Source organism: Schistocerca cancellata, chromosome 2, assembly GCF_023864275.1.
Source record: "Schistocerca cancellata isolate TAMUIC-IGC-003103 chromosome 2, iqSchCanc2.1, whole genome shotgun sequence".
Lineage (NCBI taxonomy): Eukaryota > Metazoa > Arthropoda > Insecta > Orthoptera > Acrididae > Schistocerca > Schistocerca cancellata.
Window position 1 is genome coordinate 512,814,645 of NC_064627.1, and position 24,160 is coordinate 512,838,804.

General features: G+C 44.6%; 1 non-coding gene across 1 annotated transcript; it reads left to right on the forward strand.

The window, feature by feature from the left end:
• Positions 1 to 17,662: 17,662 nt before the first annotated feature.
• Positions 17,663 to 17,735, forward strand: Trnat-agu (transfer RNA threonine (anticodon AGU)). The gene has a single exon. It is a non-coding gene; the product is annotated as a tRNA-Thr (tRNA).
• Positions 17,736 to 24,160: the final 6,425 nt, after the last annotated feature.

Genomic DNA, 24,160 nt, shown 5'->3' on the forward strand with positions numbered 1-24,160 from the left:
ATTCTGTTCTGCACTTCTTCTATGTCACGAAGTAAAGGGGAGATGAACACACTTTCTTCCACATATCCCCACAAGAAAAAAATCACATGGGATCACGTCTGGCGATCATGGAGGCCTAGAACGATGCAGGATAGTGTCTCGGGGTCCCGTGCCCTCTATCCAGCGTCGAGGCAGTGTGTCATTGAGAAACTGTGGTACGTTGTTATGCCAGTGTGGTGGAGCTCCATCCTGTAGGAAAATGAAGTCATCAGAGTCCTCCTGAAGTTGAGGAAAAATCAGTTCTGCAGCATTCGAAGATAGGTCATTCCAGTCACTGTGTTTTCCTGAAAAAGGAAGGGAGCTACAGTTTTTCACGGGAAATAGCACAAAAAACATCCACTTTACGTAAGTCTCTTTCTTGTGGGGGTTTGTGTAGGAAACTGTGTTCATCTGCCCTCTACTTCGTGACATATATAAAGTGAAGAACAGAAACACAGCTGCCATTACTTCTATAAAATTTGAAGTGTAAAGTTATTACGAATTAAGTTATCGTCTAGATCTTGTTCATGCTGCTGCTGGTGGACACACAGAGAATTTTTAATAGTATAGCTAAAACTTTAAGATTTGCGGAGTGTCCGCAGCTCGTGGTCGTGCGGTAGCGTTCTCGCTTCCCAAGCCCGGGTTCCCGGGTTCGATTCCCGGCGGGGTCAGGGATTTTCTCTGCCTCGTGATGACCGGGTGTTGTGTGATGTCCTTAGGTTAGTTAGGTTTAAGTAGTTGTAAGTTCTAGGGGACTGATGACCATAGATGTTAAGTCCCATAGTGCTCAGAGCCATTTTAACCATTTGCTGAGTATTTTGCAATTCATCTCATGTATGTAGTATAATTTTATCAGTAAATATGAAGATTTAAAAACAGTGCCTTTTTATGAAGCAACCACTACTTGCCTTATCGCATTCCGTGGCAGCAAGGCCACCGGGCGGTACTGAGACTTGCGGTGAGCAGTGGTGACATTGTTCTGGCTCATTAGCGTGCAGTCTTCTGAAATCAATTAAATCTCTTTCGTTGTAAAAAAACGTTGCTGACTTCCGCGAAAAACTGACAAATCTGAAGAATAAGTGTACCTGTTGTTTTTTTACTGGTAGTAGTTCCTCCGTCTACCCGTCAGGAAGCCATTTCACAGGAGGTGGAGTGGAGAACACGCGAGACGTGCGACCTTCACAAGGTCGGTCGCAGATTACAGTCGCGTGCAGAGGCAGCGGCCGCTAACGAGTTGGGGCTCGCCACTGGCTGGTGCTGCGCCATGCCACGCCACGCGGACGCCTGCCCTGGTGGGCGTGTCGCGAGCCGGCCGCGTGCTAATGGGGTCGCGACCCCGCCCTTCCGGGGACCCGCCCAGCCGCGGTGGCGTCTCAGCCGTTTCGCGTATACTCGACAGCGTTCGTAGCGAGGCCGGCCAAACTGCGGAAGACTACTGAGAAGGGCAAAGTGAACACTACGGGTTTCTGAAGAGAAGTTCTCGGAACATACTAATTAAAATCATTGTGTCTCACCTAGATCTTATGCTACATAACAACCTTTAAATTAGCGCAATTGTGAGGGAATACAACGAACTCAAGGTTTTTAACAGTTTTGAAACGCATCCTGGAAATCTTTATTTGATGGATTTTTGGACTATTTGTCCTCCGCAATTCCACTCGAATCTCCTCCACTGTATCGCACCTTCGACCCTTCTAATGAATTTTCGTTTTGGGGAAGACGAAGATGTCACACGGAGCTACATACGGTTAATTCAGTGAGTTGTGTACAGTAAAGAGAGTTGGGATACACAATGGTGCAGCAACTGTTGTCGCGGGAAAGCGGGAAGGGAACAGAAATAATTAGCGAATAAGTTAATGCAATAAACCGAAGATTTACTTAGCTTGTAATTCTCCAGATGCGCGAAGACTCATTACAAGTAATACAGCAAAAAACAGAGTCCAGCTACTGCAATGTCCACAAGGAAGAGGCACCAACGGAGTTATCGTAGCGGGGAGGCTCCGAGCGTGAGTGGAGCTGAGCGACTGCCGCGGACCATTCTGTACTGCAACGGCAGGGGGTGCTTGTGGTACAGAGCCGCTACGGGCGCGGCTCAGCAGGAGTGCTCCGTTGGGTCTCAAATGGTTCAAATGGCTCTGAGCACTAGGAGACTTAACATCTGAGGTCATCAGTCGCCTAGAACTTAGAACTACTTAAACCTAACTAACCTAAGGACATCACACACATCCATGCCCGAGGCAGGATGCGAACCTGCGATCGTAGCGGTCGCGCGGTTCCAGACTGAAGCGCCTAGAACCGCTCGGCCACTCCGGCCGGCTCCATTGGGTCTGCTGGATCCTGCACGACTTCTATCGACGTCTCACGGAAACTTTCAATTCCGTTGGTATGAGCCTGTGGAGTGATTTCAATATGCGCATTATTTTTCTTTGGACAGATGCCACAGTTTTGTTAAGTTTCTTAAGTGCCATTTCCCGTCGTCGAGTGTTACTATTTTTAAACTTCCATTAAAGGCCAATTAGGCCTATTATGCCATTTTCAAGCGGTAGCTTCCACGCATGAGCACAAGCCACCAGGCTGCCCAGTCACCAGTGGATAAATATGAAATTTATGACTGGTGCCCTTTTTTTACGGTTCCGTACCTCAATCGGTAAAAAAAACTTATTTTTCACTCTGTTGTCCGTTTGTCTGCTATCTATCTGACTCTTAAGAGCTATTCTTCTCAGGAATGGGTAGACGTATCAAGTTGACATTTTTGTCACATCCTAAGATGTACTTCTCGTAAACCCTCGTCATCAGTTTTGTAAAGGCATCGTCCCTAATGAAGTGGAGTCCGAGTTGCAACTGTTGTTACGCGAGACCGAGTTGTGAGTTCGTGAAATGGCTTCTGGCGCAGTACACCGGTAAGACCATTTCTCCCTGCCACTACTACAAAGCTATATCCCAGGGTCAGGTAACTGGATAGGAGAACGAAGGTTCTGCAACACTCCAACAAATTAGTAACAAAGTCACACAAATGAGTTAAAAAGGTTTACGTATCTTTGTGACTTGTTGAATAATGAAGTCTGCAATACTACTTGTGTATAACACAAAAGAGGCCCTGAATAACTAACTGCAAGTAATAGTAGGTAAACTTCAAGGCACACAGAAAATGGTTTTTACAACAAATGTCTCTTCAATAGAGTTCACTAAACAACGTTCACTATCTAGGTCCCGCCTGGACGATGATCAATAACCAAGTGCGCGAGAGCTACTCTTCTGTCTTCCAAGCACGCTTCTGTCCGTTGTCATCTGGTCATTGGCGAATTGTACTCGGCCGGCAATTGGCCCAGACGAAGTCGATATGTTCATCTTCAGCGCCGCCCGTGGCGCTGGGGGAACAAGCAGAGGCGGCGAGTCTGTATGGCTATGGCACCAACTCGCATCTTTGCGCCTGTGGTGCTTTTTCTCTGGCTGTGTCTTGTTCGGACGGGACAGCAATACTGTACCTTGCAGTTGTAAACGATCTAAGCTTTTAAGTTGATACAGTCAAAAGATATAGCCATTTGCCACACATTTTGATATTTGCGAACCCCCTCACCAGAACCTATACGGTATTTCCCTTTGACCTAGAACCGCGAAATTTGGCAAGAAGCAAAGTTTCATAGCACAAATAAAGGAAAAAAATTCGAAAATGTTTTTAAAAAACGCTGTTAATTTGTAATTATATCACAAGAAAAATATTTTTTGTCACTTGTTATACAGTCGTTTGTGGTCCATTCTTCTCAGAAGATACAACAGTAATAGCGAATTTATACGAAAAATTCAAACTCAAAAATTAAAACACTGTCGAAAGTCTTGGAATATCCAGAACCAATATCTTGCCGGTATCGACAACGATAACAGGCAAGAATTGTCGAGTTTCTCGATTCCCAGTATGGATGAGGTATTTATACAGGGGGTGTAGCGGATATAAGTACTAGTACTAGTGGCTGAAGACCGTGTACTGAACGACAGTACATCAGTATTTACTTTATTTGTAGACTAAGAATTATAGCTATTGGGAGTAGTGGGTTTTTAGTTTGGTTAGTACATACCTCGAAGTACATGTGGCGAGAGCGAGATGTCAATGCTTATTTTGCCCTGGGCAGCAGGTCAGGTTTGGAGCGTGCACACGTTGACGCAAAACGGTTAATTTATGCTGATAGGCAGTGGGAAGGCAGAAAGTGACGGGGAGTCTATGCAGCCGCAATAGTAAGAGGAGGAAGGGCAGACAGAGATGTAGAGAGAAGAGGGAAGGGGGTGAACTCTGATGTGGAGTGGGACAGGTGACGAAGAGGTATAAATATCTGGACTAAATTCACTGCCCCGTAGGGGGAGTCGGTGAAAGTTGCCTTGGGTTAGGTTAAGGAGTTTATATAGGTGTACGGACGTTAGGATGTGTTGGTGTAGGTGCGGCGATAAGTGGTAACGTGTACAACCGTTATAAAAAGTTTTTTAAAAGTAGTAACTGAAGCGGGAATAGTGCCGAGTGCGGGTCAACTGCAATAAAATAAACTTTCATAATACCGCCAATCCTCTAAGAGGTAATAACGTCAGCAATCAAGTGCACGTTCAGGATCTGTTCTCGTTCATGTCGACACAATTACTGTGTGTTGTCCTCAACGAGCAGTTAGTTACTGACGTCATTAACTGTTACACGACTCACAGTTTATTTTTGTTTCTGTTACCGCATACTTTCACCCACAACAGTTTCCTTCACCTTACACAGCGCTAAAATCGATACCATAGCCGTCGTTACTCAAGAGTAAGAACACAGTAGAGTAGGAGTAAGCTCTTATCTGTGACGTACTGCATGATTACTCCCGTCCTGGTGGTGGTATTTAGTCGCAGATATTGCGGATCGGTTGTGATGAGCAGGTAGGTGAGCAAGGAAATGCTTAGTGACTGAGATGAGATAACGTTCGGCCATGCTCGGCCCACTTGATCGAGCCACTTGTCTGCGGCGGGGAGAGTCGCCCTCGGAGTTCCCTGAGGAAAGTTCGCAGCCGTGGAGTGAGGTGAGGACGCCGTCCGCCCGGCCGCGCAGCCCGCCTCCCCTCGCGAGAGTATCCGGTAACCTTCATAAATGGATGTCAGTCTAATGGAAAGTAATAAAAGCCGTCGCCATCAGTTACGAGTTGGCAAGTGGCTGCCCGCCGCTCGTCCCAATTGGCTATTCTTGCAGCGCAGCTCGTTAGCGGCCTAATTTATCGCCGGCCGCCCCTCGCCCCCGCGGCCGCCACTCAATTACGACAACACGCCGCCCCCTGCCCCCCGCAACCCCGAAGACCACGGCATTACCGACGCACCGGTGGGCGCCATTTTTCCCAGTTTTCATTCCTCCATCACTCACGCTCCGAGGCAGAAGCGTTGCCGCGGAGCTAGCCGGCGTCTACCTTGAGCAGAATTAACTGCCTCTCCGTGAGAATACTCGCTGAGGCCTAGTGTTGATTCCGCTGCAGATGCGTACAATAGAAGCAATAGCGATGCTGCGATATTCTCACCACGCAGATGTTTAATCAGTTCACTGAAAGCGAAATTTCGTTCTTAATGTTTCAGTTTTAAAAGATCTGTCTAAAACCGTCAAGTCACATCACTTTTTGTTATATATTTCAACTTCAGGGTGTCACGGTTCGCCTATATCGACTGTCGTGACTTATTTTTAATGTTATAACACGCGATCTAGTTCCCAGATTTTTAATAAAACGACTTTTGACAGGGCGACAAACTATCGGCGTGGGGGATTATTTTACGTACTAAAGGGCTTAAAACTGTTGCATAAAATTGTAAGTGCTCGAGCTACGCTGCTACTGACGCGATCGGTGAAATAGCAGCAGCTGGTGATCGGCAGCGATCTGTGCGACAGCGAGGTGATAATGCAGCAGTACTCACGAACTACGCCTACGATCGTCTGAAAATATTCGAAAATATTGTGAAACACCGGTCTTGTATTGTCTTTTTAAGAGAGATGTCTTGTATTGCCTGTATGCACCAGATTAGATTTACTTGATCAGGATCTGAATTGAAATATTACTGAAAGCTAGGGAAATACTGTATAAGAATAAGAAGACTATACCGCTATAGATTTACTGAAATTCTTGACTTGTGATTGATAGTGGACTTTATCGAGTCTGTTTATTAAGGTTCTTGCTTGGTTGAAGTTTTATATTGGGAAGAAACGCCGGCCGGGGTGGCCGAGCCGTTCTAGGCGCTACAGTCTGGAACCGCGCGACCGCTACGGTCGCAGGTTCGAATCCTGCCTCGGGCATGGATGTGTGTGATGTCCTTAGGTTAGGTAGGTTTAAGTAGGTCTAAGTTCTAGGGGATCGATGACCTTAGATGTTAAGTCCCATAGTGCTCAGAGCCATTTGAATCATTTTGGAAAGAAACAATCTTTATTTTGTTACTTTTTATTCATCAAAAAAGCTGTATGTTCTATGGAAGCGATATTTTATAGCAGTCGCGGTAGTTCTGATTTCTTCTTGCAATGAATACGAAGTCAGGTAACTGGAAAGAGTATCCACGGCTGGTTAACTGAAATACATAACAAATTACTACGCATTTGTGTTTTTATGTCCTTTTGTGTGGCGCCCACTTGGATCTATGACTCCAAATAGGTGCATCCAAATTCGTAAGGGCTGTTGGTGAATTAAGGTGTAGCTACTCAGGATAAATCAAAGCCCATCGTTAGGTTATACGCCACAAGGTCACACATATGGTTTCATTACCGGCTTGGACTTATTAACTAGACATCGACAGGTGGCTTGCTTAAAAAGGAAAAAAAAGATGCGTAGTAAATACTAGGTAACTAAATTACAAAACAAACTAACTTCTTTACACAGCAGCACGCACTTGAATACGTTACATACTGAATGATCAACTAAACTGGCTCAGAAAGGTGCTCACAATGTTGAAAAAGTTGTGTGCTTATTACTCTAACTGAAGGCAACAGTTAACTACGTGATAGTACGAAGTTGGTAATCTGAAAGTTAGTAGACGCAGTAGTAAAAATATTCAAATTCTAAAATTAGTTGTGAGAGAAAGCTTTCTCAAAATTAAAAACCAGTAAAAAAACTACCGGCGTAAATAAGCTAGACATTCACTAGAAGAAGAATGGATGACGCTCGCCAGCAGGTGTGATCCGCTGGTAGGATACTGATAGCTGACGGTCGTGGGTGTTGTACACTGAATGAACGTACTGTTAGATCAAACTGCCATTACAAAAGTACGATTCTGCAGAAAAAAGAACCGCAACGAAGGAAAAGGCAAAAAGCAGGGAGAAGACGCATCATAGCAGATTAGAAAGTACTTCAAAAAAGGCTTTGCCTAATACGATAATGCCTAGGCCGAAGAACATGCAACAGATTTTCTAATTGTTCTCATTTTTTAAACGTTTTCGTTTCTGTTGTACTAAGGGTAAAACACGTGTTTTCATTGTGGACTTTAAATGTGCAAAGGAGAGGGGAAGGTACAAGGGAAAATCAGTGTCGTATTTACTCGTTAATGCAATAGCGAAAATAATTATTTGTGCACTAGTTACTCGCCTACAGCTTCGCCCACGTACGCTTATGTTACAGGTACATTCCAAAAAAATAAAATAAAACCACCACGAAGGAATTACGTGAATGGGACGGAAATCGGTAGACGTCACGTGGAAGCAGGCCTGCACACAAACCAAGTATCACGATTTCAGAAAAAATGGATGACTTATTCAAGATAAAGAGCTTCACAAATGGAGCAATTCATTAATGCGTTGGTCCACCTCTGGCCATTATGCAAGCAATTATTCGCCTTGGCGCTGACTGACAGAGTTGTTGGACGAAAGGAAGTGACACCTCAGACCATCATTCTTGGTTGATGCATCGTATGGAGGGCGACAGTCAAATTGGTATCCCATCGCTGTCTGGGGCATCTACAGACACGTCTTTACTGTTTATCGGGCCTCAATTCGAAGCGAGACTCATAACTGAAGACAATTCTACTCGAGACATTGAGAGTCCAGGCTTATTTTCCCCTGGGCAGCAGGTCAGGTGTTGAAGTGTGGCACATGGAAGCAAAATGGTTAGTCTATACTGACAGGCGCGGTCAGCTTAGTGGTGCATTTGCGACTGTGCAGAAAACATCATGTAGTAAATTACGTGGCGCGTTTGCAGGAAGACTATTAAATGCAGAGAAAAAACAACTAACGCACCAAATTGAATACATATTAAGGTATCAGTTATCACAATAAAGCACGTATATCCCTAGCATCCTGTATATTTCACATGTTTAATACCTATCTGCTACGGTCGCAGGTTCGAATCCTGCCTCGGGCATGGATGTGTGTGATGTCCTTAGCTTAGTTAGGTTTAAGTAGTTCTAAGTTCTAGGGGACTGATGACCACAGATGTTAAGTCCCATAGTGCTCAGAGCCATTTTTGAACCTATCTGCAAACATATCTCATCTATATCTGTGGATAATTTCGCCCTACAGTTCCGTTTAAATTTCGAGGCAACTTTTAACTCGTCCTCGTTAAGAAGTATGCAAAAAGTTGTTTGCAATGGTTCAATATTTTAGGTGAGATAATGGAATAAAACACTTCTTACATTTGTAATTTCGTCTCATTTATTCACATTTCTTCTTTCTTTTTTAGTTTCACTTATCACATGAACGTCACAAACAGGACACAGATTGCGCTGCATACTTTTAAAATACTAAAGTCAGTTAAATATAGGAAAGAAATAACATTATGTCATTTTAAAAAAATTTTAATTGTCCTCCCTTCGCATCTCCCCCCCCCCCCCCCTGCCCTTGGGGTAGTAGAGGTACTTTAATCACGCAATATTTTTATGCAAATAAACTTGGTTCAGACTGCTCCCTGCTTGGCTGAGGTATGCTTTTATGTACCCCTTTTCACACTCACCCTCAGCCATAGGGCTGCTAGGGTTGTCCTACCGTCTTTAGAAACATTTGGCCATATAGCAAGCCACACGGGTGCCAAGTGCAAAGTCTGACAGAAATAACTTCAGGCGTTACAAAATATACTGATATATCACTACCTTTGCATCCAGTAGCTTCTCCCCCTCCCGGTCAGTGTATGAAACACTGTCACCAATGAGCCTAGGGAAGGAGAAGTGGAAATTACAGTAACAGATTACCTACGAGTTTACTCTCACGTTACATTTAAATTAAGCAAGCTGCATATTGTGTCGCCCGTGACGGTGCACAGACGTTAATTTTGTCTCAGGTCGAAAGAAAACAAAAGATTAGACAGCAATATCTCATGGGCGTAGCTGACGCCACTCAGAAACGTTAGGTGTCGTTTAGTGAATTGAAAATTTGTGGTAAGATCTTATGGCACCAAACTGCTTAGGTCATCGGTCCCTAAACTTACACACTACTTAATCTAACTTAAACTAACTTACGCTATGGACAAAACACACACCCATGGACGAGGGAGGACTTGAACCTCCGACGGGGGGAACCGCCCGAACCGCGACAACACGTCCCAGACCGCGCGGCTACCCCGCGCGGGTGTCATTTAGTATTTGCCGGCCCAGCAACGAGATTTCACCTAAATAGTAGGGTCTACTAACCAGTCGCGCAGTGATTTTCAACAAGAATACGTGGCTCTAAGCGGAGTTAGGTATTTTGGAAACCAATTACGGAACTTCAATAAGCTGAGCCTACCCCTCTCACGCAGAGCAGATTGCCGGATTATAGAGACACACAATGCATACGCACGCCGCAGAGATCTTACACGCTGTCGCCTCTCAGTGCCACAAACAGTAGTTACAGACTCCAAGCGTCGCCGGAAAGCGTCACCGAACGTTTTGTCTGTAACTCAAGTTGTTCCTCGTTACGTGGTCTATCAGCCCTAGACATTTGATGCAAAGACTGAAACACTTTGTATGCACAGGGTGTTACGAAATGATACCGAAGAACTTCGAGGGATTGTAGATGGTGTCTTGAGGAACAATGCGAGGATATGAACCCGTGTCCGGAAACGTGATCCAATGACGCTACAGAGCGTCGAAGTTACAGGCTGCGGTGCCTGCCTGTAGGCCACCCCTTCGGCAGCAAACGTTACTTTATACGCCGGCGAATCGTAGGCGGAACGTCTCGACATTTTTGCTGTTATTAAGCGATGGCGACCTATTGCCACGATCGCCACTGCAGAAGATCACGTTAGCTTCTGCGTTGACAGGCGGTGCTTCCTATGCATGCGATGCTTTGCTGCGCCGGTGGATGACGGTTTCGGACACGGTCTCCTAACGTAAATTTATTCCTCACGACACCCTCTACAACCCCTCGGTGTTTGTCGGTATCGTTTTGTAACACACTGTATTGATACAAGATGGTCAGAAACAGTCTGGAAAGCTTGTAAGGGTGTTGGAGGGTAGGCCGTGATGAAAAATAATTGTTAGGAATTTTCAGATTGTTAGGAATTTCGCTATTTAATTGGCACTCGTGTCAGCCATTCAGGCCGCTGCGCGCGCAGAACTCAAGTAGCCCGCGAGACGCCGTGTTGCCAAACTTGTTCTTCGTTTGTTTAGATGAGACAGAACGAAAAACACTGTGAAACTTTGGACGGTAGCGGATTCGATCCTTGCTACCGTCGAATGTACAAATTTTCTATCGCTCTCTTATCCGGTTTTAAGAAATCAAATGAAGAACACGAGTGGCAACAACGTCCTTATATAATATGAAGATGGTATCTGTTCTTCCGGACATGTCAGAAAGAACAGATACTATCTTATATATATATATATATATATATATATATATATATATATATATATATATATATATATATTAGGCTCACCGGTCATTTGACCATCTTCTTCTGTGCGGATGCACAAACAGTGCCCGAACTCTTACAGGACTCGGCAAAAAACCACGAGTAATGAGTATAATGAGCAGGGGCACTATGAATATAGTGTGGGACAATAAGTTGAGAATGTGAGTCTCACAGGAGGCTTGCCAGAGATAAGTCCCTGCAGTTGCACTATCGTCTGAGTCCTCAGGGGCTCAGATGGATGAAAGCTGATAGGCAAAAAAGAAAAGAAAAATAGCCTTCACGGTAGCTCAGCGTGTTCAGCTACCCTCTGTGAATGGATCAACGAAGAACCTGAACGCGTGTCATGGGACGTCCGCCCCGAACAAATTCAATGAACATTATAGAACAAAATGAGATCTACCACACAAAAAAAAAAAGCTGGATAGAGCGTCTGTCGTGTAAGCAGGAGATCCCGGGTTAGAGTCCCGGTCGGGGCACACATTTTCAACTGTCCTCGTTGACTTATATCAACGCCTGTATGCAGCTAGGGGTATTCTGTTCATTGTAACAACGTCGTTGCCTGGTTTCTTGAATTTGCGATTCGTACAACCTGACTGGCTAACTTCAATGCTAATTAAACCAGAAACGTTGCAGTTTATGTGTGTGTGTCTGTGTGTGTGTGTGAATGTGTGTGTGTGTGTGAGAGAGAGAGAGAGAGAAAGAGAGAGAGAGAGGGGGGGGGGGTAACCCAGCAAATTTCTTCCCCTCTGTCCATCACCAAGAGTAAGACACATATGGTCGCCTCTGCTTGTTTCCCTTTTAGTACCTTCGTCTCACATCGCTAAGAACCTGCATTCCGCGCAAATCGTTTGATTTCGCGACTAGTAGCAGTTTCCGCTTATTGAAGGCCGTTTCCCCGCCTTGGCGCCGGCGGGCAGACGGTACCGCTGCCCGCGCCATACCGGTAATGCCTTAATCAGACGTAAAGGCAGCCGCACCTGCGTCCGCGCTGCTTTTATCCCGCCTGTCGTAAAGGCGGGCAGAGGCGCTGCCGGCGCCGGCGCCGCCGCCGCTGCTTATGCCTCCGTCTGGCTACATCCCCGCTGCTGCGGAGCGCCCTGCAGAAGGACGGCCAGTTTGCGAAATGTGGAGACGAGATGGAGCATAGCGCAGCGCGGGGTCCCTGCCGGCATTGCACTACTCCTCTTGCGTCTTCAGCAACAGACCCTCAAGTTTTTCCTTTTACAACGCTCTACCTCATTCGCAATAAAGGATGATTGAAGGAACTTTGATGGCACAACAGTACATCGTGTACATCATGCGTCCTCGTGTAATTCCTTCGTGCGACTGCATCGTGGTGCTTGTCCATGCATGCCACGTGTTTCTACGAACAGTCTACGTGACACTGCCGGGACCAGTAAGATTCCCATATCTGTCCCGACAGAACAAATGCGTCTCGCCTGGGCCCGTCAACACCGACATTGGACTGTTGATGACTGGAAACATGTTGCCTATTCGGACGAGTCTCGTTTCAAATTCTATCAAGCGGGGCTACGTGTACGGGTGTGGAGATAACCTCATGAATCCATGGACCCTGCATGTCAGCAGGAGACTATTCAAGCTGGTGGAGCCTCTGTTAATGGTGTGAGGCGCGTGCAGTTGGAGTGATATGAGACTCCTGATACGTACATAAGCATCCTGACCGATCAGCTGCACCCATTCATGTCCATTGTGCATTCCGACGGACTTGCCCAATTCCAGCAGGACAATGCGACACCCCACACGTCCATAATTGCTACAGAGAGGCTCCAAGAACATTCTTCTGCGTTTAAAAACTTCCGCTGGCCACCAAACTCCCTAGACATTAACATTACTGAGCGTATCTACGGTGCCTTGTAACGCGCTGTTCGTAGAGATCTCCACTCCCTGGCACTCTTAAGAGTTTATGGACTGCCGTGCAAGATTCATGGTGTCAGTTCCCTCCAGCACACCTTCAGATATTAGTGGAGTCCATGCCACGTTGTTCAAATGTGTGTGAAATCTTATGGAACTTAACTGCTAAGATCATCAGTCCCTAAGCTTACACACTACTTAACGGAAATTATCCTAAGTACAAACACACACACTCATGCCCGAGGGAGGACTCGAAGCTCCGCCGGGACCAGTCGCAAAGTCTATGACTGCAGCGCCCTAGACCGCTAGGCTAATCCCGCGCGGCATGCCACGTCGTGTTGCGGCACTTCTGCGTGCTCGCGGGGGCCCTACACGATGTTACGCAGGTGTACCAGTGTACCGCGCAACACGAACTCGTCATGAGCAGTTTAGTCCATTCCCAGTATAACACGAGTCATTTCAGTTTTCAATATACTAACACAGTCGCTGAGAGTGTTGCAAATAATCTTGTGAGAGTCCGTTCGACCCACACCTTATTCAAACAGACGGTATATGAAGTACATAAATGGATGAAAGTCTGTGCACGAAAGGGCGTACCAGTAGTGTGATAGAGAAACGTCGCACATACTGCGTTGTCGGCCACCTTGGGGCGCACGGCTGCGCGACGTGGGCGACCGCGCATAACGAGCGCGCTCGCATTTAGTCTAATTGCAGCCGTGGCGGCTGGTGCAGAGTGCGGATGCCCGCGGTCACAAAGCGCTTCGTTACGGCCAGCCCCAGCCGCAGCCGCAGCGCCCCCCAGCCTTTTCGTGCGCGCACTGCTGCAGCGTCTGGAGTGCGGCCGCTCGGCGGGCGCGTCTTGCCGCTTCCCGCGCGGCCAATTATTTAATTTTTTTCCTGCAGCCGCCGCCCCCGCGGTCGTGAAGGCAGTGATGCTGGCTGGGGCTGCCGGCGATGACTGGGGAGCTGGATGGCGACTGCCCGTCCCCAATCTGCCCGCACATTCCTCGCATTCCTGTCTTCGCCCTGGCCGCGTCTCGGGCGGTCAGCGCTTGCCCGCGCGCCTTATTACATTTCGAGTCGGGGTTCCCCTCTCTCGGATCCACTGGCGACGGCGCTGTGCTGAGGAGGGCGAGCAACCCGGTACACCAGTAGTCCGTTTCCTGATGATGTCTCCATGTCGGGTGTACAAACAAAGGCTTCCGGATACGACGGAGAGCGCGTGGATATGTGAAAAATCCGTCCACTGAAATTTGCGCCCGCACAAAGAGGTGTGAAATTTGCTCCCTGTATTCCTGGTAACAACCTGCTCGCTAAGCCACGGCACGGCCTACCTGCACCCTGGGAGTCAAAATGTACAAATGTGTGTGAAATGGTTCAAATGGCTCTGAGCACTATGGGACTTAACTTCTGAGGTCATCAGTCCCCTAGAACTTAGAACTACTTAAACCTAACTAAGCTAAGGACATCACACACATCCATGCCCGAGGCAGGAGTCGAACCTGCGACCGTAGCGGTCGCGCGGTTCCAGACTGTAGCGCCTAGAACCGCTCGGCCACCCGGCCGGCGTGTGTGAAATCTTATGGGACTTAACTGCTAAGGTCATCAGTCCCTAAACTTAAACACTACTTAACCTAAATTATCCTAAGGACAAACACACACACACACCCATGAGTGGCCGTGCGGTTCTAGGCGCTACAGTCTGGAACCGAGCGACCGCTACGGTCGCAGGTTTGAATCCTGCCTCGAGCATGGATGTGTGTGATGTCCTTAGTTAGGTTTCATTAGGTCTAAGTTCTAGGCGACTGATGACCTCAGAAGTTAAGTCGCATAGTGCTCAGAGCCATTTGAACAATTTGAACACACACCCATGCCCGAGGGAGGACTCGAACCTCAGCCGGGACCAGCCAACACAGCTCACGACTGCAGCGCCCCTCGAAGTCCTTATCCACAGCAAACGCTCCCTATGCCCGCAAGGAGGCGCTGTGTCGCCCTGTCCGAGGCGTTTCGATGCCGTCATTTAGATGACCAGCGAGGTGAACATCCTGCTGCAGGAAGAAGAGCGCCACCAGTAGTCGACAGAATATTCCACGATAAACCCTGTTACACACGTCTTTTGCACTGTTTGTAATTGTTTTAACCCTTAAATCCTGCTTTACTTCTGCCCCAATGTGAAAAATCGTGGTATGCATTGTCACCTTAAAATTTGTTTCTATGTAAATTATTTTATGATACATATTCTGTACTTTTGAAGTAGGAAATGTCGTGTAACTAGGGCCTCCCGTCGGGTAGACCGTTCGCCGGGTGCCAGTCTTTCGATTTGACGCCAGTTCGGTTACTTGAGCGGCGATGGAGATGAAATGATGATGATTAGGACAACATGACACCCAGTCCCTGAGAGGAGAAAATCTCCGACCCAGCCAAGAATCGAACCCGCGGCCTTAAGATTGACATTCTGTCACGCTGACCACTTTTTTTTTTTTTAATCTCATTTTGTTCGTTGCATCTGATCGAGGCGGACGTCGCAAGATACCCTTTTAAGTTCGTTGTTGATCTATTAACTCAGTTTTTTTTTTTTTATTACAGAGGGCAGCTATCCCTCTGACCGAACACGCTGAGCTACCGTGCCGGCACCACTCAGCTACAGGGGACGGACGCTTTTGAAGTGCCGGGTGGCCATAATTAAAGTGCAGCTACTCACTGAGTTACAGTGTATGTTATAATTATCATATGACAGCGAAACTTCGTACAGATGCTAATGCGTTAATGCGGAACCGATGTACGCTGGAAAAAAAATAGTTCCGATTTCGGCCACCAGATGCAAATCTGGCGCTGTACACCTTCTGTCCCGACGACTGAGCAGTCTGAGGAGAAGGTAGATGTCATTAAATGGTTTAAAGAAAATGTTAACAACAGTGTCGAAAGTTTTGCGGTCTATTTTACACTGGTGCCGTGCGACACCCAGAAGGTGCAACACCTGATACCTCACCATCCGCAGCAACGTGCTGCATTTGCTCTTCGGTTTCTGTCACGAATAGAAGTTAATGTCGTATATACGGGCAATATCTACAGAGTGACGAGGCACACTTGCGCTACAGGGTGCAGTGAATATACAGAATTGCCTCATTTGGGGTACTGCTAAACAGCGTGTTGTGCACGAAAAGCCACTGTACTCGCCGTATGTTACTGTGTGATGTCGATTCACAAACATCTATATTCTCGGCCCGTTTTTCTTCGAGTACAATACACCAAAGGGTCACTGAGGTGTACCGTGACTTGTTTGACCCTTTCCGTCCACGTCTCGTTCCTAATCCATTACATAGGGAAACCCGTCTATATGTATTTCTTGCATTCACAGCGCCAGATTTGCCCCTGGCGGCCAAAACTGGCATATTTTTCCCTGTGTAAATCCGTTCCGCATTTACGCATTACAACATCTACCAAGATTTGCTGCCACGCTATTATTACTGCACAAATAGGAACTCTGTGACTTTTATTCTAACTACCTGGTACACCTCACTTGATATACAGTTTTATAATTCCCATAAATCTTCCGCTTGGCCATAATGTCAATGATGTGCAGCATTATAATTATAAAGAAAGTTTTTTTCATGTTATGAATGCACATATAGAGGCCGTTCGCATCTAGCACTGGGAGCGCGAAGAGAAGCTATGTACAGATTACGTCAACTCTATACGTGCTAATTCCTAGCTTTTAGTTATACTGACATCTTCCATGCATGTGTCGCAGAACAGACACTGCTGTCGATTCACAGCTGTACGAAATACTTCGACATTAATTCGCTCACTGAGAATCCCTTGACATTTGTGCCCGCGATAAACGGGCAAGCCGGGTTTCAGTCCAGGCCCGGCACAAACTTTCCTACGTCACTATTGGGCAGTAGATCTACACCTAATGCAGCTAATGTCAACGGATTCGCAGTCAGTGAGTTAATTTCGAAGCAATTAGTTTGACAATTCGCCTTATGACTTTATAATTATGCACATTATAATTATGCACCATATGCTATGAGTGTGCATGGGTTTGGTTTATATTTTATTTCCTATTTATTTTAAACTATGCTTCGCCAAGTAGAACACAACCACTATTTAAACTCTGTGTTTGTTATTTTATTCTTCTGTTTTCTGTTGTCGTTTCTGTAGATCCGATCATAAATAAAAGTTTTGTGACTGACTGCTACAGAAAATAAAATAAGTTATGATCACTTCCGACTGCGTAAAAAAACCTGGATGACAGTTCTTGTTCGAGCATCTCCAATCCTCTTCATCAGTACCCCACGTAGGAGCTCTCGGGTATTCTACCTTCCGCGAAAGTTGCGGAGTTCAGATGGGGGGAAATAGTGGACCTTTCCTCGAGCTATTCTGGGCGTTGATTTCACCGGGCGCAGTTTACAGGACACCATACGTAAATTAAAGGTGGAGAGGGGAAGAAAGGAAAGGAAACGAAAGGGAGGGTACCACTACTCACTACTGTCAGATGCATCGGGACATTGCACAAAATCAGCGGTGACAACTGAAAATGTGTACCGGGCCCGGATTCGAACCCAGGACCTTTACTAGACAGGTACGTTAACCACTGCGCCATCGGCACACAGTGTCACTGCAACTGTGCAGACTTTCTCAGCATACCTCACGGCCGATTCACCCTCCCGTCGAACGCCACTTATCCGCAGTCCCTATCCATTTCCTCGATGTTCGCTACTCTGAGATTCCCACAGATGGTCGGTCGGAAAGAACAGACAACACGCATTCATATAATTGATTTACCTAGCTGAGCAATGGAAGCACCTTCTTCAGTGCGGATGCACAAATACGTCCGACCACCGGTGGGAATATCAGGCTAAGGAACATGGAGGAAATGGACAGGAACTGCGGATAAGTGGTGTTCGATGGGAGGGTGAATCGGCCGTGAGGTGTGCTGAGAAAGTCTGCACAGTTGCAGTAGCACTGTGTGCCGGATGGCGCAGTGGTTAACGCACCTGTCTAGTAAGGAGGAGGTCCTGGGTTCGAATCCCGGTCCGGTACACATTTTCAGCTGTCGTCGCTGATTCCGCGTAGTGTCCCGAAGCAGCTGACAGCAGTGATCCCCTCTTTTTCCTTTTTTTCCTTGCCCTTTCTACCTTCGATTTACATATAATGTATCACAGCTGTGGATTCTTCGTGGTGTCAGTTCTTTCGGACATATTCGAAAGTCAGTACGTTACTATAGAGAGGGGCGGGACATTTAGACAGGCGAGTGCACTAGACGCACCTAGGAACTGCTATGAAAGTTCTGAGACGACAGGCTGATGGAAGATTGGTAGAAGACATTAGAAACTAACAAGAGCAACATGTACACGGTTATCTGAGATCTATAATGCTTGCAGATGTAAAGAGGAGACCCTTATCAAACAGTGATCGACCAGTTGTCAATAATGATGATGATGATGATGATTATGATGATGACTCATATTTCGTATCGAAAAGACGAACATGGAGAAATCGACTTTTCTGCACCTTATTTCAGTACTTAATTTTTGCGACCCAGGTTGCGGGTTAGTAGGCCATGGTGTAGCGTTACCGACACACATGTTGTGCGTATGCGTACAATCATCAACAGCAAAGAAATCCAAGTCATCAAAGAAATCAATTGCCGCTACTAAATATAAAAAATAACGCACTCAAGAGTGTGGTACACTGAAATAAATTAGTAGCAGATCCATTACTAGTGGGACAAAGTGCACACATAGTGGCTCCGGTTGAAATAATGAATATCAACAGGTTCTGCAATGGCCATCCTGAAGCCAAGCTGATTGAAGAGACAGATTTCAGCTACTCGTTATTGCCAAAGATTACAGTTTGCGCAATCCATATTTTTTAGAACTCGAAATCTGGGTTGCAAAAGTACATAATTAATTATACAAATGCCAAGAAATGTGTTTTTCAAAACTTATATTATCGTTGCGGATTGTGACTCATCATATTCATCAACCACTTGTCAACCACTGACGGGTAAACGTCTCCTCTAGACGTCTCCATGCATTACAGGCCACACATAATCGTGTCCACGTTGTTGCTGCAAGATTTGTAATGCCATTTACCAATCTTTCTTCAGCCCGTCGTCTCGGAAGTTTCATATCACTTGTTAGCATCATCTTCTTTCCTTTGGCCTGTCTACCAATCTCGCACATCTCTACAGTGTACTTATACGAATTTAATGCTTTTTGCTTATTCCGCATATAATCAGAGAGTGTGATTAAATCCAGTCCCGAAAAAACAGTTTAGTGGGAAATGTAATCAATATAATATTCTTCAAACCAGTTATTTTCCATAATCTTCGGTTTGATTTGCTTATTTTTTAGCAGTCAGCCCACTTCAATAACAAACAAAATGTCTGTCAAAACTTTATGACAATTTCTTACTGACACATAGCAAAAACTGCTATTTTTATTTCAAGTCAGCTGTACTACAGAAAATGATATACTGTGCGTAGCAAATATTCAGGACAAAACATAAAACGGTAGTCTCAATACTCACGAGTACAACTAATTTCTGAATTGTAACTTAACTATCTTACGTCGATACTTACTTCTGTAGTCATTATTTCAGTGTCCACCTATCTACATTTATTGTTTTTATGGAATTAAATCCGAGAATATTGCTAATGATACCCGATCCGAACACCTTTGTGTTGAATCATGAATAAATTTGCACCTCAGAAATCTGATCTTGAAATGTGGTGCAAGATTTGAAGCGTTTCTGGGCCCATACTTATTTTCTTTTGTTCGCTCCATGTAAGAAATTTATTCCAGAAGTTTCGTCCCACTTCATTACGTCATCCTTACCAACTACTGTCGGGTTGCCGCAGTAATGTTTTATTCTCTGAGAGACTACACACTGAATCACTTAGAATATTCTATCGAAAGATGTCACAGCGTAATGTTGGATGCGTTTTAAGATGATAGGTTATTTGTTTATGGCCAGTAACGATTTTAACGTTATGAAAATTTTGAATCTAAGTTAAACGTGAGGCACAGTGTTATGGCTGGCCCATAAACGGCGAAGTGACGGTGACGGTAATTCTACTAATTATGATGAAAAAATTTATTTCTCACCAGGATTGTTAATCTGCGTTGGCTACGAAATGAGGTAACACCGCTGATGTCAGAAAACACTGGATTGCAATTTTAACATGCCTATTTCCCGTTTGTCTTTTCATCCGAATATTTGAAAGCTCGTGGCTTCATTTTCTTTAGTAAATTTGTTTCATCTCTCTTCCACTGCTTAGTTTTCACCAATGTGCTTCCCTGGGTGTCATTTCAGACCCGTATTGTGGGTTTGGAAAAATATTTGCTACTAGCAATTAAAGTGTTTCTGAAATTTTGCTCCACTTCCAGCAAAAGTATTTGCTGTTGTAAAGGTTAAGTTTGCATTTAGACACCTCATTTGACGGATAATATTTTAACTACAGGACGTGTTCTGCGGCAGACCAGCATTAATATGCTGGTCATAGGCGTAGGTAAACTTTACATTCGAGGAGCGTACTTCCAACACTGACATTTAGACATCTGAATTAGCGTCATGCATTCATTAAATGTCCATTACGCATTCATTATACAGTACACCCTTCACAAGTTTCGCATTTCAATTGTCACCGCTATGGACAAGCAGTTGTTACAGGTGCTATAGTTAATTTGTGGAGGAACTATGATAGCGTGTGGTCGACGTCGGAATTTATGCGTGTACCTAAACATAAATGTATTGTTGCTTGGCCCCTTAACAGTCTCCTTTAACTAGGGCGCCACATGTCCCTATTTTGCAGGGATCGTTCGCATTTTTCTATAAAACTGTCCCGTGTTCCCACATGATATGACGGGACACCCTCAAGTCTCTACTTTTGTGGTTTCCCGTTACAGTTTTACTTTTTTTGAATCACACTGCGTTTTTTAATTTCACATTATTAAGTTTATCATCTTATTCTTGTTAGTCAAGGCCAATATGTGTAAAATACACGAGTGGGCAACCAAACAATGGGTTCAAAAGCCAATTATTTCGCCGTTTCGTTTTCATATTACTTAATGTTGAAGATGCTACGATACAAGCTGCTCAGAGTTCTGTCAGCATGTTCCACATGAGAAGAAACTTCTAAAGATTGCTACATCAGACAAGAATAAGTTCCAGGCACAGCCCTATTCATTTTCTCGACTGTAAAAGGCAAACACTGTTGACTTTCAAATATTTTTAGGTTCAAGTATGTCATTTGTAATGTAGTTTTGGCGTGAGAATAATACTTGCGAACGTTGGTAAGAATTGGACCACTAATATATTTAGTGCTACTTTTTGTTTGAAAGTATCCAAAGGTGACAGTTCCCGACTTTTGACTTGCCAAAGGTGACAACCCTTCCTGTAACCCATTCCGATGTTACTCTGTAGATGTGATAGTCCTCGTAAATTTGTTTACATTTCTTTGAATTCCGCTAAATGTATCCACATTTGGGCACATGTTGTGTTCTGAACCATACAGAGCTAACTGTTGAACATTATAATGGATAGTGGGGTCCTGCGAAATCCATGCCATAACGCGCCGCCGCCATAATTAAGACCAAATAAATTACTTTAAACTAGTAGTTAAGTACAGCCAATTAACTTCACTGTATATTTCGATGTACGAATGTGTGTAGAATCTTTCTTAGAAGAGGTAGAGACAATGTTGATTAATGTCTTAAGTTGACTTATCACATTGACAGAAGTGTTATAAAGATAGTTGTGACCATATCCCCGAAGAAACAAATAATGTACTATATTTTTATGTTACTTTTTACATTAGAAACTGTTGGTGAAAGCCTACGGCCGTAAAAACAACGAATTATTTTATGAAGTAACTTGTTGCTAGCACTGACGTTTTGATTTTTATTTGTCTTTTGGAAGACGCTTTTCGGGAAATGATGTAATACATAAACACAGGTAATTAATAGTGAAATTGGAAGCAATTTCTAGCTACGGTTTCCTTGTAGTCCACTTTTGTAGAAACTCAAGTATGTTAAACATTACACTCAACTTCCTGCGCTGAGTACTCGTTAAAAACACCAAAAGTACAAAAGATAGTTTTACATAGTATAGTCAACAGAGATAATATTATAGATCATCCACAAAGGGTATACTATCATGAGAACAAAGGGTTTTTTTCTTAATAATGTGAATTACTATTTGCTTACGTATGTTGCAAAGATACTTATTCGTATGTATCACTACACAGAGCCAATAAATACCGTTGAACCAGAAACAAAATGCAACAGAATGTAAACAGTGAAATAGATTGCAGTTGCCAATGACTATACTATTCCCACGGTTGACTCAGTACTAGGCAAAGTAAAGAAAGATCCAGATACTGATTATATTACAAAAGAAAAAGATAAAAACATATGTCTGTCTAGCAACCCTACATACTGACAATGTATCAGAAAAGATTGCAAATATCTCCAAAACCACAAGGTAGAAATTGGATTATGTACATGTAATAAACTACAATAGATAGTGATACATAATATAAAGAGAAATCTTGAGGCGTATGCAGATTCTGGAATATAGAAAATATCCTAGAAATTCTCCGTGTTCTGTCTAGGACAAATAGCCCGAGATTTCCAGACTAGGTATACAGAGCACATTAGCTCCTACACACACAACAGACACGCATCAACCCTAGCTACCTACATACCAATACGTGACACCCTATTGGCAACGTAGAGTGAAACCTCAAACGACTCACCGACTAAATTAAGGTCATAAAATGGATCTTGTGGAAGGAATGGAAATACATCAAGTCACAAAAAACATGAAGACAAAAAAATTAAGGAAGAAACTGGAAATTCACTGAATTTCTCCAGGTACTTCAATATATAAATAAGCAAAAAAGAAATACTAATAATTAGAAATAAGTACGAGTGTATATATACTGAGGTGACAAAAGTCATGGGGTAGCTTCTGAAATCATATCACAGCTCCTTTTTGCTGGGCATAGTGCAACAACTCCACATGCATCTACTGAACAAGTCATTGGAAGTCCCCAGTAGAAATATTGAGCCATGTTGTCTCTATAGCTGTCCAGAATTTGTGCACGAAGCGACCTCTCGATTATGTTCCATAAACGTTCGATGGGATTCATATCGGGAGATATGGATGGTGAAATCATTCTCGCACGAATTGTCCAGAATATTGTTCAAACCAATTGCGACGGGGTGGCAGGGTGCATTGTCACCAATAACCGAAGTCCATGAATGGATGAAAATGGTCTCCAAGTAGCCGAACATAATCATTTCCAGTCGATGATCGATTCAGTTGAACCTGAAGACCCAGTCTATTCCGTGTAAACACAGCCCACACCATTATGCAATCACCGCTAGCTTGCACAGTGCCTTGTTGACAATTTGCGTCCATGGCTTCGCTGGGTCTGCGCCACACTCTAACCCTACCATCAGCTCATACCAAGAGAAATCGGGACACATCTGAACAGGCCACGGTTTCCCAGTCGTCTAGGGTCGAAACGGTATGGCCAAGAGCCCAGGAGCGGCGCTGCAGACAATGTCGTACTTTCAGCGAAGGGACCCGCGCCGGTCGTCTGCTGCGATAGCCTATTTGCAACAAATTTCGCAGCACTGTCCTAACGGATACGTTGGTCGCACGTCCCACACTGATTTCCGTTGTTATTCCACACAGTGCCGCTTGTCTCTTAGCACTGACAATTCTACGCAAACGCCGCTGCTCTCGGTTGTTAATCGAAGGCCGCCGGCTACTAGATCATCCGAGGTGAGAGGTAACGTCTGAAATTTGGTATTCTCGGCACACTCTTGACACTGTAGATTTCTGGATATTGAATTCGCAACGATTTCCGAAATGGAATGTCCCATACGTCTAGCTCCAACTACCACTCCGCGTTCAGAGTCTGTTAAACCCGTCGTGCGACCAAAATCACGTTGGAAACCCTGTCACATGAATCCCCTGAGTACAAGTCGCAACTCCGCCAATGCACCGCCGTCTGCATTTATGCATATCGCTATCCCATGTCTTTGGTCACCTTAGTATAAGCAAATTACGATTCAGATTGTTAATAATAATACCCTCTGTACAAAAGAATAATACTTCATCCCCTGTGGATGATCCATAGTGTTATCTTTGCTGACTGTGTGTAAAAATATCTTCCTGACTTTTGTTTTTGCACGTTTGATGTTTCAAACGTGTACAGTGCACAGAAAGTTGTGAGTGAAATGTAATAAGTCTGCGTTTCTGCATAAATGGATAACAAGAAAACCGTAAGTTGAAGTACAGTGGGGAAACTCTATATAAAGATCGATCATTAATTACAAAATTGCGCTTGATAAGACAACAGAACAATGCATCACCTCACACATAGAAATAATGTCCAATAAATGTCATAACAGACGAAAAAGGCAATAGGAACCATTTCCCGAAACGCA